Here is a 7,834-nt window from a genome sequence, read left to right on the forward strand (position 1 = left end):
ATACATGCATTTTAACAGAAGGGGCGTTATCCCACATTTAATGCTGTTTTGGAGCTTTCCTCATATTCATTGCTTTAAAATGACAGCAGGCTGGTGTTTGAACAAAGGCATTATTATTTGTTAAATGTACACTGTGGATTTCACATAGATTTTGACATTCAAAATTCATGGCTAGCTCCTAAATATTATTAATTCTCAATTAACAAATAAGTAAATGGATAAATGGAGAGAAATCATTTGCCCAAGGCCACAGAGTTAGTGTTAAGTATCAGGTGCTTTACACTTTAATGGAAGGAGAACAAACCTCAGTCGGCCTCTTTAACAGACGTGTGCTTGTGTGAAGGCATGCAAGTTCATGTGCTTCATCACAAATGACACTCTGTGACCTTTTGGGCAGCTGTAGCATTTATTTTATTATCTGAATAAAATATAACATGCCCAACTTTTCATCAGTGGGCTACTCCCAATATGTTGCCAAAACAGGCAATGCTGCAATTTCTGTCCTTTGTACACAATCGTAGCACAGTTCTTTTTTTCTTTTTCAAATAATTCTGATTTTAAAAAAACAATGCTGTTTAAAAAGAGTCGTTATCTATGTTCACTCAGCCTCCCTCTAACGTTAACATCTTGCATAGCCCGGTATAATTATCAAACAATGACACCAGATAATTCATTATAAACTTTATCTAAATCACACCACCTCTTTTATTACTGTCCTTTTCTACTCTAGGATATTGACACTTCTGAAAAGGAGGAGCGACTTTCCTGGAGTGTATCACTCATTTACAGGTGGCTAATGGCTTTTAGAGTTTACAATGAAGTCAGACATTTGGGGAAGGACGCTGGGAAATAATGTCTTTCTTACTGCTTCAGAGACGTCAAGGTGGCTATGTCTTACAGCAGTGATGTAAACCTGGAACAGACCACTAACATGGCATCCACCGGGTAGCTACTGTAAAGTTAGCAAATAATTAATTTTTGTAAATGATTTGTAATTATTTGTAAATAAATTTTTTGTAAACAATTAATATCTTGAGAGAAATACTTTGGCTATGCAAATATTCTGTTACTCCAACTTCTACCTATTACCTTGGTGACTGGACAATGGTCCGTAAATAATTATTGTGATGTCTAATAACGGTGTCTTTGTACATTTATTAATAAATCTCTTTGTAATTAAAAAGGCTGCCCCAATTCCATCACTGACTTTTCCTTGGATATTTATTGTAGTTTGTGGATAGATTTCAGTACTATCACTTTTTTCCTTAAACTGTTGCTGCGTGAGCATTTAGAAGCTCCTCTGGATTGGATCTTTCGGCAGCCCCTCCCTCCTTGCTTTGTGCACTTCCTTACTTTCTGGAAATACAAGAGTTCTTACTTCAAATTGTGGTTTTCTTCTCCAGAACTTAATCTATCCACCACTCCAGGGCACCGCAGTTCAAGTCTAGTGAACGGTGGTTCGGACTGACAACTGGGCAGTCCCTTGTTCACTGCTACCTAGGGTAAGTGACTGATTGTAGCCTTCTTAGTAGGTGGGGCTAGAAAGCACATAACATGCAGAAGCCTGTGCCCGCAGAGCCATCTGCATATATGCATGTATACATCAAAACCTATGAATTTACAGATAATAGCCCCACTGCAATGTGGTGTCACCGAGTTTAGCCTTCCGCTAGGACAGAAATCTAGCTATTAGCACCACAAACATATTGCTTATTGTTTAATACCTATACATACATACCATAATAGCTTCTGAATGCTAGTTCCTAACTTAGAACAACAAATCAATAACTGAAGTTTCATGGCTCTATGCTGATCTTTATTTTCACCTGCACAAAATCCATGAAAATATTATATTTTCAAAATTACATATGCTTCTTCACCTAAACATTTTTTCAATATAATTATAAATTACTTTATATAAAATTTTGGTAAGTCTATTGGTATTATTCTTATTTTCATTTTGAACACCCCTATATTAAACCTGATTGGTTTCATCCGCAAATCTATACTATAGTATATTATGGTATAGGTTATGCATGGTATGGTATATGGCCAGTCAAAGAGTTATCAATTTATCTAGAAAACAAGTCACAATAAAACACTCTATGAGAGACCAAAGAGTAAGTCCATACATGAGCACAGGTATGAATCACTGCATGTGCAGAGCTACGCGTGTGTCTGCGGTGTGTGCTCATGGGCATGCACACGTAGGTTCAGCTTTTAAATGGTGGTACCGTTTTCAGAATAACATGATTACAAAAATAAAGTATTCACTAAAATTGATTTTCAAGACTGAATGGCTTCTCAAAGACAAATACCGCCCCAAATTTCTATTTCTTGTATTTTACACACACACACACACACACACACACACACACACACACACACACACACACACACACATTATTTGAGTACCATCTTGACTATTAGAAACATATGCTGGACTATAGTAGGGAGGACTCTTAAAAGTAAGCTTTGAATTAAGTGTTATAAACAGGGGAGGAGGGAGAATAAGAAGGAGAAATTCTTCTATTCTTTGATTTCAGTCTTTAAAGCTCATTATTTTCTTCAGAGATATATAAGTAACTGACATCGCGGATAAACAAAGACATAGATTCTGAAAATCAGAGCTGTGGTGGAAACAGAGCACACAAAAGATGAAAAGCATGTTTAAGGGCTTCTGGAAAATGTATCAGCATTGTAAAGCAGTAAATGAGCAGAAAAAGACAGATTTAGAAACAAACACGTCTCTGACCTCTGAAACAGAGTGCAATGCTCAAATCAAGATGTCAGTAGAGACATAGGCAGGATGGTGACCAGAGACAAGAAATCAAGACACACAAGACAAAAGGCACACCGTTATGAAGGGAGATTCCTTTGCAGGAGACTCAGAGTTGAATTAACTCTGGTGGGAAGGATTTAGCACCAACACCGACTCAGATGGCAATGCCAAGAAATAACTGTTTTTCTTCTCAAAGTTATGAAAAGCCACAGAGTGAATGAGCTTCCTTCATGGGCCTGGGAATCACATGGCCAGCATCATTCCAGATTTGAGTGGAAGGTGGGAAGTGAAGGAAGGAAAACAAACACTGGTGAGAGACATGAAGACAGACGTGGGAAGACTAAGACTAAAAGGTCCACCACCAAAGGAAAGCAAAATTGATGCCCAGTGAAAGGACCCCGCAGCTTCCTGCCACCATAGCTTCTCTTTGCTCCTAGTTCTCCTATCCAGCATCTAAAGAGTAGCCCTAGCCACACTGGGTTCAGTACTTTAGATCTTACATATATACAGTGAGAATGTTTTTAAATATATTTTATTGATTTATTCATATTACATCTCAATTGTTATCCCATCCCTTGTATCCTCCCATTCTTCCCTCCCTCCCATTTTCCCCTTACTCCCCTCCCCTATGTCTATGACTGAGGGGGACCTCCTCTCCCTGTATATGCTCATAGGGTATCAAAACACCTGTTCACAGGTCTTTAAAACTCTTAAAGGTGGGCAGGAAGTATTCTACAACTTTTTGTATAGATACATAGCTTTCAAAACAATGTATATGCAGTCATTTAAAAAAAAAAACACATATTGGATAAAAAGTAAGATTAAGCCTCAGGCGATACCCACAGAAAGAATTCTTCCTTTATATAGATTATCTACAAAACACCGAGTGACATAGCTGTGATATTTTATCAGACAAAAGGGAGATGGCCCATGGCTACGCATCATCCCCCAGTCTGTGACTATACTCAGGATGTCAAAATCCACTAGCTTGCAGGACAACACTGTGAGAGGGTCATAGTTTTATATAATGTCACATTCTTTGGATTATAGATTTGGAGTTTTCAGAAATGTAGAAATATGGAAATAGATTTTTATACTTTCAAGTGCAATTCCACAAAGTTCTAGCAGTCAATGTGAAGGTGGTACAAAAAAAGATATCAGCATAAAACCGCCCTAGTCTTTTTAAAAATAGTACAACCATGACCAGTAAATGGTCATAAACTTTTTGACATTTCTATTTTCCTACTTTGATCTAAAATAAAAAAAAATTTGACTTCATGCTACACTGGCCCGAACAAGCTCATTGTATATAATAATTAACACACAGAGGACGCATTCATGTGAAAGGGCTGTGTTGAATGCATCACACACTACTGCCCAGCCTCTCTCAACACTGGTTATTTTGAGTCTCAATCACAATTGAAAATACCTCCTGTTCTGGCTCCAGAGAATCCATCAGAATTGTCTTTCAAGAGACAACTAAATTCTGCCCATAGAAGGTGATTGCCTAGATTGTTTCTCTTTGTCCCAAAAGCCCTCAACATTTTATAGGTAATGCATATGCTGTGTGTGTGTGTCTAAGTATCTGTGTGATGATACATAGATGATACACAGATATACTGTATATACATACAATCCGTGTGTTTATCCAGTGTTTATCTGAATGGTGGTGGTAAGGCTCTTGATGGACGGAAATTAGGTTGCTAAGCATCTGACCTTACTTAGTACAGAAAATTTACTTTGAATTTTCAAGGTTGAACCAGTGTAATCACATAAGTCCTTCACAACATAGATGACAACAGTCACTTAGTGTGAGAAGTGGACAGCACAGGTAGGATGAGGCAGAAAGCAGAGGAGAAGGGGTGAGGAGTTGCCAGACAGATATGAAAAGTGGAAACACTTAGCTCAACACTACTGGCTGTTAGGATGGAGTAAGAAAGAACAATCAAGTCTAGAAACTGGGAACACTCCTGGCAAATAACCAGAAACGAAAATAGGGCCTTAGTCTAAAAACACATGAGGCTCAATTATATAAAGTTTGGAGGAACTTGGAAGTGAAATGCTTTAGTGCCTCTGCAGAGGACGGTCCGGCTTGAAGCTTGATTTTGGGCTGGGGATGCTAAAGCAGCAAAGCTGGCCATGTCAAGTCCCATCTCTGATGTAAGAACAACATACTAAGTCCGCACTGTTTCACATCACTACTCTCATGGCAACAAAGGGCTAACACACCCACTTTGAAGTATATCGTACTTAATAGTTCAAATCGCCCTGGCAGCTTGTGAAAATTTCGTGGTGAGAGACTTACACTTGGTAAGAGGGAGGAACAGGGAGAGTGCATCAAGAGCTTTATCACGAGTCCCAATAACGACAGCAGTTTAGGAAGTTTCTACATGCCTAGGAAACTCCCATCATCACATCCCTAGAGAAAAGCACTGTTTCTGTTGTTTGCTTGCTTGCTTGTTTCTCACCATCATGCATTGGTTGTGGCCACTTAAGAACTTCAAATAAGGGCTGGAGAGATGGCTAAGCAGTTAAGAGCACTAGCAGGTCTTCCAGAGGACATGAGTTCAATTCCCAGCAACCTCATCGTGGCTCACAACCATCTATGATGTGATCTGATGCCATCTTCTGGCCTGCAGGTGTACATGCAGACAGAGCACTGTATACATACATAATAATAAACAAATTTTTAAAAAAAAGAACTTCAAACAACAAAATCGACATGTAGAGCCCTGGTTTGAGGCATCTCTCATCTGTGACCTATGTGCCAGTAGTCCACTCCTTTGCACTTTTGTGCAGTACTTTTCTGTGGGAACTACCATACCTCATTTATTGATGACATTTGAATGGCTTCTAATTTGGGACCTCTGTTAATAAAGTTGCTTTGATTGTTCTTACAGTTTTTCTTTCATTTCTTTTGAACTGAAGCAACTGTAGAGGGTATGTTTAGTTTGGTATCAAATTGCAAGACCTTTCTCCAACACCCCATGCTTTAATACATGCCATCTGAGTAAGGATATTTTTGCCTTTTACTTTTCTACCCTTGTCCCAGTGATTTTAATAGAAGGCCAGATCTGAAAATTACTATAACTGATTAAAAATTTTCTCCATGCAGAACTAATGTATTACTCATCTCTGCTTTACCCAATATTTTTAGTACAGCTTTTTATCAAGTAGGAACTTGTAGATCTTATTAAATTCCACCCGACTTTAGATAAACATGGCAAGTCTAGTAACTCTGCTTTGTATACATAGACACATTCCGTGCATAATTTTGAGTAACACATTTCCTAATTTGTGCTATTGTATACTCTATCAGAGTCTAAGCTACATGAGGACATGGCATGCTTCCTCCCCTATTAAAGATTGTGTTCTTCTAGTCAGACATAGAAGTTAGTGGTAAAATAAAAGCAAATCTTTCTTTTAAGCTTTATTTGGTTACTTTAATATAAAAAATGATCAAAGCTGTATTGTAAGACAGTTCCAGTCTACTTCAGTTACTGCAACAAGTATTTTAAATTGGCTGAATGAAGAATACAATATAATATAATAATTAATATAATATATATATGCCCCATGATATACAAAATATAGTATGAATCTGTAAGAACAGGGGCACGATGGAGCTGACTTCTCACAGGAATGATGAGAAATCATGCTTATCAAACAATATGGTGTCAAAATTCTTCTCTTTACAAAGCTTTTAGCCTAAGGCTATTCCATAACACTAATAACTTATAATGCAAATACTCTCCTAAGATAATATTTTGAGTACCCAATTTATGTTTTGGTAAAGGACACAACGATAAGTGTTAATTTGCTCATTTTTGCATCCCAATGAAATACTTGCTTGAAGAATTAAGATATCTCACAAGGAGGTGACTTGCCTTAGCAACAGGATCTGAGCTGGCTTTCCATTGCTGTGTTCTTTTAAGTGGCGGGGGTATCTGAAGGGACAGCATGCTCCGTTTCTCCAGGAAATCCCTTGAAGGATGGGAAATCCTTGAGACTAGGAGATAGTGCAAGGCAGCAGAATGAACGTGTCCACTTGACAACGGGATACTGAAGGGGGAAGATTTACCTTAAGGAACATCCTTCAAAGCTTCCTCCTTGAGGACTAGCTTTCATGGTACCCCTGCAAGCTATCAATCACGGGAAACAAACAGTGTTTCTACTCATTATGATACCTATGAGCTCAGAGATCAGCATGGCACAATGACCCTAAGGTACAAGAGTGCCACACATACCTTTTTGATAAACAACAACTCTCTAGTTGGATCTAAGGCTTACTCAACAAGAGGGAAACCATGCCTAGTACTGGAAACCTAGCCAACTACCCAAAAGGCTAGTGAAGTTACAGAATTTGGCAGGGAACCTACAACTGCCACCTTACTAAACGAGCATAGTGCCTGACTACATTCTAAATATTTATTTTTATACCCACAGATAAGTGTAGTTCTCAGTCTTTACCCAGTAGACATATCATTAAAACAATTGAGCCTATTAAAAAAAAAAACTACAGCTAATCCAAATGCACAAAACAAGAGGTAGAGTGGTGCCCAGTCTCAACTGATCTTCAGCATAACGCCTACACCTCCAGCTCAGGGATTGTTGCACAAGAGTTGGCAGAAGGACTGGAAATGCCAGAGAGTCAAGAAGGTTCCTGTGAGACCGTGTCTCCTATAGATGTGAGAAAAGCTACACAAAGTCTCCTCGACACTGCTGCCTAACCAAGCACAGTGAAGCTGACCCTGAGCAATGATGCCATTAATGGGCATGTTAAGAAGAAAGGGCAAAGGCTATAAGCACATGTAGCTACAGGCAAATGGGCAATGCTGACAGAAGAAATGTTCTTCCCCAGGGCAGGGGCCCTCAGATAGTTAGCCAATGTCAGGTAGGCAGCATTGTCATATACAAATAGGTAACATTATATGAACTTCTGAGGAGGTATTTATGTATTTAGCAGCACACACACACACGCACACACACACACACACACACACACACACACACACACACACCGCCGCCATTACCACTGCAGCCAACAACAAC

Source organism: Acomys russatus, chromosome 27 (assembly GCF_903995435.1).
Source record: "Acomys russatus chromosome 27, mAcoRus1.1, whole genome shotgun sequence".
In the NCBI taxonomy this organism is placed as follows: Eukaryota; Metazoa; Chordata; class Mammalia; order Rodentia; family Muridae; genus Acomys; species Acomys russatus.